An 11,943-nucleotide genomic window follows, 5' to 3' on the forward strand; every position below is an offset into this window, starting at 1 on the left:
ATTTGTGTTCTGAACATTATACAACATTATATGAACATTATACAAGATATACACTGTGCCTCAGAATGAATTTGTTTCCAAAAAAAAGTGCATATTTAGCCTCCAGAAATATCATGCAACAACACTTGCAATACTGACAAGCTTTAAGATGTTTTCATCCTGCTTCCAAAGCAGTTTGACAATAACATTATGTGCGGCACCCAATAAGATCAAGAGCTCAGGGATGAAAAGCAATTAGACAATAAATGAGAATGTGGTAGAATGCAACCGCTCAAAATGATCATTCTCTGAGCATCAGGGAGCTCCGCTGAGTATATGATCCTAAACTAATAGAGGTTATGGACACACAGGGCTTTAGGCAGTTTCCAGTGCATAAAGGTGACTTTTCCCTAGTGGCTTGACTGCTGAATGCAGTGTCAGTGGATGGATTGTAGGGCCTTTGGCTTAGGCCAGGACATCCCTGAACCAATAAGAATCAATAAGAAACTTACTTCACAAGGCCCCGCAAGATCACGTCTCCACCCGCCTTGCCATTAGTATGCCGACGTCTGAACGTAGATGGGGAGTGATGCAATTGAAATGTATGGAGCAGACTACAGATCTAGTCATGCAGCTCTGCTCTCCGGGGTAATTGCTATACCAAGACACATAGAAAAGAGATCCACACACAAATACAAGCACACTCTACATAGACAGCTACCTACCTACAGTTCTAAGGCAGCATTTTAACGATCATGGAACTAATAGCAACTCTTAATTGATATCATGAAGACTGCTAACCTAACACGGCTAACTATATTTTAATACAGGAGCTTGGGCATCAGCAGAAAGATTAGGAAAGTAGAAAAATGTCTAAATGTTTTTTTTTGTTTGTTTGGTTTTTTTTTTTACGGTCCGAATCATAGCCGTGTGGGCAAATGCTCCAACATGTGATGCAGTTGCACTTTGGCCAGCCTAAGTTCGAGTCACAGCTAGAGGTTCGATCCTGGTCCAATTCCCCTCTCTCTTCTCGTTAATAAAGCCGAAATATATATATATATATATATATATACACATGAAAAAATGGCTTTACAAATAAACTTGAATTAAAAACAAACTCTGATATTACTCTGATGGTGGGGAGAAAAAAAAAGATACTTTGATACTTTGGCTTTCACACAAAGTATAAATTGGGTCTTTATATTTTGTATGAAAAAAAAACAACAAACAAAAAACAAAAAAACTGCTACAAACAGTGTAAAAAATGTTCAATTTCAATGTTCAATGTTCAATGCTCAATCTCCATACTATCAATCTTTTTTTATTTTTTTTATAGATTTTTTTTGTGTGAAATCAAATATCCCCATTTATAATATCACCAACTTTCTCACCTTGCCCATTTTTTTTTTTTATAGCTCAGCAAAATGCCTTCAGTGGCTCCTTTTATTACTTAATGCTGCCATACAGTTTGGCCAAAACGAGATACCTTAGACACTCTAAATGCCCTTCAAAAAGCTAGGCAAGACTTTTGATTCCTTAAAATGATGCATCTATAGGCTGCTTACTAGGTTTTTGAACTGAAACATCATGCATAAGGAGAGGCAAGTTTATTTATATAGTTGATTTCAAAAACCATGGTAATTCAAAATGCTTTACACAGAAAGGAATTCAAATAATCACAAAATAAAAGTAAGGGAAATTAAAACGGTTATAAAAGTCATTAAAAGATATATAAAAATGATACAGTTAAGGAATTAAAAAGATGATAAACACAACGGCTGTACTCTACACACACACAATGCCTTAGACTGTGTGTCACAAATCCATCAATTAAAAGAGCTTGACCTTCATTTTATGTCTCTGGGACTCCCCTGATCTGTTGGTCAGAGGGCATGATGGGAACTGGGGAACTCTGGCCACCATGACTGCAATCTTAATGTTGCTGTAGGCAGCACATCTCAGCCAAGATTGACACACACCTACAGTACAGCTAGAGCGAAACCACCCCACGCCTCCAGATCCCTCTGCTATTAATTATCCAGGGCTGGCGACAGCGTGCCACTGGCCGGCCGACAGCGCGCTGGACAAACATGATCTATATATCGGGAAAAAGTGACACCACCAAAATAATTCAGATGCAACCTCGTGTGTTAGCTGTAAAGAGCCAGAGATTACGCTGTCCTGCTTAATTCGAGCAGGAAATTGTGTCTGAGAAACTAATAGTGTAGGGAATTGTTGATGCATTAAAAAGGACCAATATTCAATAGTAGTATTCAATATAACAGTTAGCTCCGGTCCTTGAATTTGATTGGTAGAGCAGCATTCCAAAAGTGCTGATACACACAGTCCACCAGCACTGGGACTTTTCACTGTTCTTGACAGACTGTATAACTAATAAATGCTGATATTAAAAGTATACAAGTTTACTAATAGTTCATATTAAATAAAATAAAATAAGTGAAATAATGAATAGATTGTTTTACATGCTTAAAGTGAATTCAGGCATAACAACATACCATATTAAAAACTGTACAGTATTAATTATACATAAAATTTGAAATGCTTCAAGTGAATTTAGGCACCACAACATGCACAGTATGAAAAATGTTCATTTTGAGATTCGCTAAAGTTTGCTTTTAACTGTGTTGTTAAATTATTAGTGTTTTTAAAGATCAACTTAATGTGTATTATGACGGCAAAGGCCACCATATTGCCCAATACAAATCATTAAAAATTCATTCATTCATTCATTTATTCATTCATATAGAAAATCAGCCAATTGAAATGCTACAAGTGAATTTAAGTACCACACTATGCATAATAATGTATAGTATTAATAATGCGGTTATATGCAACAGTGTTATTAAATTAAAGAATAAACATGATTTTAAAATTTTACTTTATGTACATAATCTAAATGTAAGAATAGAGGACATGAAAACAAACAATTAAATATCCAATATTGCCCGAGACATACAGACGGACGGACGGATGGACATGCATCCCAAGTATCAAAAACACTCAGGTATTATGGCCATGAGTTCTGCGCAAGCAAATACCATTCAGATATTCTTCATAAAAACCTTCAGGCTTCAGAGAAATTATCCCATCTCACAGATTTATGAGACAGCAGGGGGTAATACATCTTCACATCAGTAGGTTTCATTTAAAATGATAAAGCAATCTGTACCTTCTACACACTACAGAGGCAGCAGCACGTGTTTGGAGGCCATTAAAATGCACAGGAATCAGGCTGGTCAGTTCAGCTGTCATTGACAAATAGCTCTCCACATGCCTATTCCTTTCTTTTGAGTCGGCTAAAGCATCCATGCACAGATCCATTACAGAGAGATCTGAATATGTACGTACGAAGCCTTAGTCTTCCTTTCATCATCGTAGGGTAACAAGCAAAGCTATGATTCACAGACACACACGCGCACACACAAACGCAGGAGATTAAAAAAAGACCTTATGAGCAGCCTTTTTATTTTTGGATAGAAAAAAGCAAGTCATTCAGTTAAAAGAGACATTCAAATGTCCTCTACATCCTTCAGAAAAACAATTAATCACCATATGCATTTCGGTTGCTCTGTTTCAGTTCCTAATGCTACTTAAGGCTTCTTAAAAACAGTTTTTGAGATTCAAACGCCATAAACAAGCTCCCAGATGACACACAGTACACTCAAACTTCATCAAGAAACATTGGGGGAAAAGGGAAAACATGTTATTTCCTAGTTTCTGATGAGATCACACTTACTTCCACTTCAACATGCTCTGATTGTAAAGGTCATAAGAAGTTTGGGAGAAGAAATACTCAAGCTAAGAGTGGCAACGTAATCACCATATTCATAATATTGCACGTTTTTTTTCCAAGGCCGGTTTCAGGGGGAACCTCGGAAAGACGCTGACGAACTTGAAAGATGTTCAGTCCTGCTAAAGAATATATTCACAGATAATGGCTGTTTTCTGTTTCTCACTTGTCTTGTCCTCAGCTGGGTGCTGTGATTTTCAGATGAATAACTGTGACGTTTAGGAGAAGCAAATAAGGAAGGAGAGCACGATCAGATGACTGATAGAGTGAACAGTTCAATCGATAAACACTGGAGAAGGTGCGCAACACTGTTTGCACAGAAGCCAGATGGAGAAAGCTGTTGAAACCTCATACGGGCTGAAATCATGTTCCGGGCCACCAGGGACACATTGTTTTTATCTGCGAGGGCGGGGGAGGGGGTGTCACAGTCTTCGTCTGCACCATCCTGTCTGCGTCTCCAGCACTACACTTCCCAGGATCCTCTTGTCTCCACACCTGAACTCACTCCCTCATCAGCCTCCCGTTCAGCGTCCTGTATTCATCTGTTTCACCTGTTTTCACCTCGTTTAGTTTGATTCCTGTGTGTATTTAGTTCCTTCCCATTCAGTCTGTCCTTGTCGGTCGATGTTTATGTTACCTCGTGTTGAGAGTGTATCCCTGCCTGTTTCCTGTACCCGTCTGCTTTTGAGAGTTCAAGTAAAGCATTTGTATTGGAGCTTTGCCTCTTCAGTCTGTCTTCCTCAGCCTGCACTCCACCACACCCCGTGACAGATCGACCGACCGCCAAATAATGGATTTTGCAGCAGTGCAACTTCTCCTCCTGGAGCAGGAGGATCAATCCCTCGAGGCCCACACACAGAGGTATTTGGACTTGATACCTCACGTTCACTATGATGATACCAGCCTCTGTGTGTTCTTCCGGGCAGGCCTAAACGCTGAAACCCAGGCACGCCTGCCCGGAGAGGGGCCTCGAGGGAACTTCGCGGCCTATGTGGAGTGGGTGCTGGTGTCATGTGGATCTTCTTTCACCGTGGACGACGGCACCAGCCCCACTCCAACGCCAGGGACCGTCCAGCCCGAGACCGTCCAGCCAGAGCCCGAGACCGTCCAGCCAGAGCCAGAGCCCGAGACCGTCCAGCCAGAGCCAGAGCCCGAGACCGTCCAGCCAGAGCCCGAGACCGTCCAGCCAGAGCCAGAGCCCGAGACCGTCCAGCCAGAGCCCGAGACCGTCCAGCCAGAGCCAGAGCCCGAGACCGTCCAGCCAGAGCCAGAGCCCGAGACCGTCCAGCCAGAGCCCGAGACCGTCCAGCCAGAGCCAGAGCCCGAGACCGTCCAGCCAGAGCCAGAGCCCGAGACCGTCCAGCCAGAGCCAGAGCCCGAGACCGTCCAGCCAGAGCCAGAGCCCGAGACCGTCCAGCCAGAGCCAGAGCCCGAGACCGTCCAGCCAGAGCCAGAGCCCGAGACCGTCCAGCCAGAGCCCGAGACCGTCCAGCCAGAGCCAGAGCCCGAGACCGTCCAGCCAGAGCCAGAGCCCGAGACCGTCCAGCCAGAGCCAGAGCCCGAGACCGTCCAGCCAGAGCCAGAGCCCGAGACCGTCCAGCCAGAGCCAGAGCCCGAGACCGTCCAGCCAGAGCCCGAGACCGTCCAGCCAGAGCCAGAGCCCGAGACCGTCCAGCCAGAGCCAGAGCCCGAGACCGTCCAACCAGAGCCAGAGCCCGAGACCAGGATCCCACCCAGCCTCCCTCTCCCACCTCCTCCCGTCACGCATCCGTCAGCCCCTCCGTCTGCCAACTCCCCTGACCCAGCTGGGTCGTTGGATCCCCGGCCTTCGCTTCACACCTCCTCTATCTGGACACTTCCTCGGCCCCCGGTCCCATCGGATCCCCCGTGGCTGCTACCTCCCTCAGCTCCTCCATGGTCCCACAGTCCACCAGCTCGGCCAGGCTCCCTCGTCCCTCCGAACTCCCTGCACTCCCTCGTCATCCTCCCTTCACCTTTGGACTTCCTTCCCTTGGCTCCGCCCCGTCATGTCACCCCCCCGGTTCAGTTGGACTCCTCACTCCCTCCAGTCACCCGTCAGCCCTCACGCACTCTGACCTCACCGTGTCCCTCTGTGCCCCTGTCAGCACTTCGGTCACCAGAGCCTGCGGTGTCCCCTTGCTCCCTCGGTCCCTCCTCAGCACCCATCATCGTCGGTCCCTCAGCTACACCCTGGTCTCCTCTCCCATCCGCTCCGCCCCTGTCAGTCGGCCCCCTGGTGTTGCCAGTCCCACTACCATCGGCTCCACCAGGGGTCCTCCCTCCAGCTGCTCCGCCCTGGTCTCGCCCTCATCATGCTCCGCCCTGGTATCGCCCTCAGCCTGCTCCGCCCTGGTCTCACCCTCAGCCTGCTCCGCCCTGGTCTCACCCTCAGCCTGCTCCGCCCTGGTCTCGCCCTCAGCCTGCTCCACCCTGGCCACGCCCTCAGCCTGCTTTGCCCTGGGGACGCCCTCAGCCTGCTCCGCCCTGGGGACGCCCTCAGCCTGCTCCGCCCTGGCCACGCCCTCAGCCTGCTCCGCCCTGGTCTCGCCCTCAGCCTGCTCCACCCTGGCCACGCCCTCAGCCTGCTCCGCCCTGGCCACGCCCTCAGCCTGCTCCGCCCTGGCCACGCCCCGCCCAGCCCCCAGTTCGTCCCCCCTCCTTCCTCTGTTATGCGGCGTGAGGTCACGCCTCCCGGGAGGGGGGAGTTCTGTCACAGTCTTCGTCTGCACCATCCTGTCTGCGTCTCCAGCACTACACTTCCCAGGATCCTCTTGTCTCCACACCTGAACTCACTCCCTCATCAGCCTCCCGTTCAGCGTCCTGTATTCATCTGTTTCACCTGTTTTCACCTCGTTTAGTTTGATTCCTGTGTGTATTTAGTTCCTTCCCATTCAGTCTGTCCTTGTCGGTCGATGTTTATGTTACCTCGTGTTGAGAGTGTATCCCTGCCTGTTTCCTGTACCCGTCTGCTTTTGAGAGTTCAAGTAAAGCATTTGTATTGGAGCTTTGCCTCTTCAGTCTGTCTTCCTCAGCCTGCACTCCACCACACCCCGTGACAGGGGGGTGGGGGATGCGGACTCTGGTTTTCCTGGCATTCCTCGCCCATTACCGACTCACAGAGGAACTCGTCTGCCAAGACCTTAAATGCTCCAATACATCTCAGCGATATGCGTGCAGATATGTGTTCAGCATTTAATTCGAGTATTAATCAATTGCTTTCATCAACAGACGAATGAGACTTTGGGTGTCATGAACAAACAATGGTGAACAAAAACAACAACAAATGGTTTCCATGTGAGGTGTATTTCAGTGAAATTACAGCATGGTTTTGTACTAAGACAGAGCACTTAATCAAACACTGTCTTATTTCATTGTTTCATGCTTTGTTGTAACTTCTGTAACAACTGTATGTGCTTCATCAAAAGGTGGAAACCAACTTGAACTTGAAGTTTTACCTTTACCAGAAGGATTGATAATTATCAAATGGTTCAAAAAAGTGAAACTGAAACACAATGTAATAGAACACATGAATGAAAACCCTTTCAATTGATTCAGTAAAATCCTTATTTTTAATTGATAGTAACAGTTAAAATATTTTTTTTCTCAAAATATTTTATGAAATACAGTGACAAAGTGAACTTAAAAAAAAAGCATCATTTTTTTTTCTGTTTGACCACGTTTCCTGTGATTGCAAAGCTGACTTTTCAGCAAACTTTCAGTGTCACATGATCCTTCAGAAATCATTCTAATCTGCTGATTTACTGTTCAAGAAACATTTCATTATCGATGTAGAAACGTGAGTGAAAACAGAAAACATGTTTTATGTAAACTGTAAAACGTTTTTTTTTTTCAGGTTTATTTGAATAGAATACTGAATTGAATATATTGTGACATTATAAATGTCTTTGTCACTTTTGATCAGATTAGTGCATCCTTGTTGAAGTATTAATTATTTAACAAAAATACTCTCATTTTAAAAAGAAACATTATTTATTGAACATTATTTCGTTCTAACTGGTTATTATTTTAAAAAGAAGGTTGGGGAACACTTGCAGAAATTGGTTACAAAAACAAATACAAAAAAGATTCTTTAAAGGTTCTTTACACATAGTAAGAGTTCTATTTACTGCATCGTCCCGAAGAACCCTTTACATGCTGAAATGGTTCTTTGTGTTGGAGTTTAGGGTTATTTATTCCCTGCCTTTTTGATTTTCAAATCTGTAGTCAACGCCTTCACATTACTTATTTTCCGGAGCTCAGCTCTACAACAGTTACAGAGACTGTCAACATACTCTCAACAGGTAAATGATTTCTTTCTAAAAAATGTCTATAGATTACAACTTTGAAAAATTGTAACAATCATTTCCTCTCTTTTTAGTTTAACAGAAGATATAAGTGTGAACAGCTCTGTTTAGTTGAGTCATCTTTTCTTCTCCACAAAGTAAGTAACAGATATAAGGAATTTATTATCGATATTGTTTGATTTTTTTTTTATTATTATTACTTTATGCCTAAACATACACAGTCACAAAAAAAAAAAACATTAAAGCTATACTGTGACTTTATATTACTTTTTCCTTTTAACAAAGGCTCATTTTAAAGGGCTCATTCTGTCCATTTTTGGTAATTTTGGTCTTCGTGAGCATACAGTAATTGTTTTTACATAGTCAAATGAAAGAGACACAACGTAACTCTAAATGATGTATTTCAGATGCTGTCACGTATCATAAGATAGAGAGAAACTCCCACTCAGAATACACACATAATGAAGGACGTAAAGACATCATAGAGGATTGTGAAAATATTTTACTGAAACGTGGTCTTTATTACAGCTACATCGTGTCCAATGTCAATTGTTATTTATTCATGTATTCTGGTAACCTCCGTTGTTAGAGCACTGTAATTATTGCTGCCATCTGCCATGTCAATAAAAAATAAAAGTACTTTAAAAGTACACAACATGCTGTTTTTTTTTTGTTTGTTTTCTTTTTTTTTTATGTAAAACCCAAATAGAGGCAACAAGATATAGTACCAGGCAGATCAGATAGACGGCTAAAAAAAAAAAAAAAAACAATATTCATACATAGTTTATAAAAATAATACTAATAATAGTAATATTAACAATAGGAAGATATATACCAATATTAATGAAAATTCCCATCGTGCCTAACAATGCCCTTCAGCCGTTACTTATTCACGAGACAGCACAGCATCTCGTAGCTTATTGCTTACATGAAGCACTTTCACTTTGTTTATAACCACCTCAGATTAAACCAATGTTTCTAAACCCTGGTTTGCATTGAAATATCTGTCTTGTGGCAGACTTTTGATGAAATTGAACAAAGCAGTAACAAGTCAAAATCTGAACCTCTAGAAGAGAAAACCATGAGATTACAGGGTCTAGAGAAACTTCAGCAAAAGTCTTGATCTTGATTATTCTTTATTCCTACAGACTCTGATCTATACTCTACACTGCAAACAAGTTAAATGACCCAATGTGACTAAACTAGACCATTTCCAGTATAATCACTGAAGCGATCTATGCCGCAAATCACACTCTTCCACTATAGACAGCTTTGTTGACTATAAGGGAAGCACTCTAGTTTTATACTGATGCTGACTCTCTGCGTTAACGGGATGTTATAGTGATTCACAGCCAGTCTCTGTGCTTCAGCACAGTTAGGCCCAGAGCTCTCCATCTATAATATGAATGATTAAAGCCTACACATATGCATCAGACCACACCTGCCATTTCTCTGCCTGATTCTCACACCTGAGACACCTCCAGAAACGACTGCAAAAACGAGTAAGCAGCAATGAATACAAGCAGTGAGATACACCGTTTCTCATTTTCAGCTTTAATTCACAGGTCTGATCAGATGGAAAACAAACGGCACGAATGGATGTATATCCACTAACTCTGAGAGACGTGAGAGCTCAGCTGTGCTTGGTTAATCACAGTTAGAGATGGCTGCAGGAGGAGAGGTATGTCTAAGTCTTATGGGTGGCTGAAAGTCTTGCTGATAGAGATGATCAAACGTCTGATGGTTGATGCTGATTAAGGCGAAATGCTGCCTTAGAACGGACCTCTTTCTCCACATGCCATCACGTGTATAAATTAAATAGAAGACCCACGGACATTACTTATGGATGTTGGGTGCTATTTTCAGTGGCGAGTTGAATTTATTTATTCATCAGAGAAAGAGACCGTGTGAAAAAGATGACTAAAGGATCGACTTCAGCACCTGTTTGTTGTCAGAGTTGCACATTTGCATCAAACTTGCAGTTATTCTGCCACAAAACTAATTTGCATGTAAAAAAAAAAAAAACTTCCAAACGTTTGCAGCATCTTCAATATTATAAAGAGCATACCTCCCATTATATCTCAACACATGTGGGCTGTACACAACGGCTGCCATTTCCATGTGTCGACTTGACTAAATAACACAAAACAAATTACCGTCTGATAGTTTGATATAGAACTTTCAAGTATTGTGGAGAAAATGGGGCAAAAGCAATGCAGGTAACGGATTGCAAGGCTTTCATCTGAATTCCAACATGAAGTATGAATAATACTTTGACATCCTCTTCTCAAAGTAGGGCAGATAAGTGAGTCATGGAAGTTCAAAGACATACTTCAACATCTAACTCTGGGGACAAAAATATAGCTAAAAAACAAACAACAACAATATATCTGTTGATCAGTGAATTTTTGTAAATATTCAGCATTAATGGTCCATGCATTGACAGCAACAACTAATTACAACCACAGTCAGCTTTGAAAATCACCCTGCAGTAGACACACACCTTCCCACACTGTTGTCTCCTTCACACATAAAGGAATTGATCAGTCTAAGCACACCCCCTTGAACAAAAAGATGTGGGGCTGGGACCCTGGATAGAGCGAGACCCGGCAGGCACAAAACAGCATTTATTGTAGTCAGGAGAAAGATAAAACATGCCGATTACAGCGAAAGTCAGCGCAAATCCCACGGCTGTCATTTTTACTTCAAGATCGCAGCATCTGAACAGTGATTTACCTGGCCGTGGACAGGTCCACCGGCATGTTTCTGAGACCATACAAAGTGACTCCATTCATTTGGAGCACTCCTTTAGTTAAAATTTAAACACTCGAGAAGAGCAGATCTCTAAGCTGCCCGTCTGACTCTCTCCTCTCGTCTCATATCAAAGTTTCCATAAAATAAGCTCCAAGCTGCTGCACTTACATAAGAACCTCCTCAGTTTCTCAGAATGTACCTCTATCAGGAGAAACTCACATCTAACTCCCACAAAATGGAAAATCAGACACACTTTAATGAGCATTCAGGCATCATCTGCTAATCTACAGACAGCGTTGTAACGTGCAAGTCTTACCTATGCTGATGCTTCCAGCTGACAGCCTGCGAAAGCAAGCAGAAGCGCGTTCGGGAGAGAGGGAGAGGAGAAAGCAACTATCGATGTGACAGCGCACAGCTCATTGCACTCTTTTCAACTGAGGGTGCTTGAGCTTGCGGAGGTGGTCCCTCTCACTCCTGTGACATCTGCTTCTCTCTTTAAACTCATTGGCTAAGAGGGATGATTCCTATTTAGCCAGCCCTGCTCCCCTCAAGTAACCCCCTCCCCTTCTAAACAATCTCTCTCTCTCTCTCTCTCTCTCTCTCTCTCTCTCTCTCTCTCTCTCTCTCTCTCTCTCTCTCTCTCTCTCTCAGTGCATGCTGGGAAGTGGTAGTGTGTGGGAGGGTGATCACGGTGAGAGGGAAATTTGAAAACTTTTTTTCTTAACTATTCTTCTGGGAGCTAATTGGAAGGATTTCTATTTTCTTTTGCAAAATTAGTTTGGTTTTAGTCTGTTATATTGTCCGATTTTTGGTTCGTGTAATAGTCTAGTAGGCTATTGCGTGTCGGGGATGGAGATGGCGTCACACGGGTGTCACGGGTGTGGGTGCAGGAGTGCAGGCTGACGAACAGGCAGAGATCAAGAGTTCCAATACTGAGGTTTAATCTCACGAAACAGGATACAGGTACAGGCAGGCAGACGGGTAGAAACACTCATGTAACACTGACATTCACATCGACCGACAAGGACTGAATAAAACAGAGGAAACTAAATACACAGATGAATCAAACATAAC

The 11,943-nt window shown here is 43.3% G+C and overlaps 1 protein-coding gene across 2 annotated transcripts in view; it reads right to left on the reverse strand.

Moving 5' to 3' along the window:
- The window catches only part of thsd7ba (thrombospondin, type I, domain containing 7Ba), a 209,722-nt gene extending 198,327 nt beyond the window's left edge, over positions 1-11,395 (reverse strand). The window contains exon 1 of one of the 2 annotated variants that reach the window (XM_089133301.1): positions 11,186-11,395. The gene's annotated coding sequence lies outside the window, so the exon portion shown is untranslated. The remainder of the gene's footprint in view (positions 1-11,185) is intronic. The other variant, XM_039655480.2, reaches the window with a different exon arrangement.
- Positions 11,396-11,943: the final 548 nt, after the last annotated feature.

The sequence above is a fragment of the Pimephales promelas genome, chromosome 7 (genome assembly GCF_988280905.1).
Source record: "Pimephales promelas chromosome 7, fPimPro1.hap1.1, whole genome shotgun sequence".
NCBI lineage: Eukaryota > Metazoa > Chordata > Actinopteri > Cypriniformes > Leuciscidae > Pimephales > Pimephales promelas.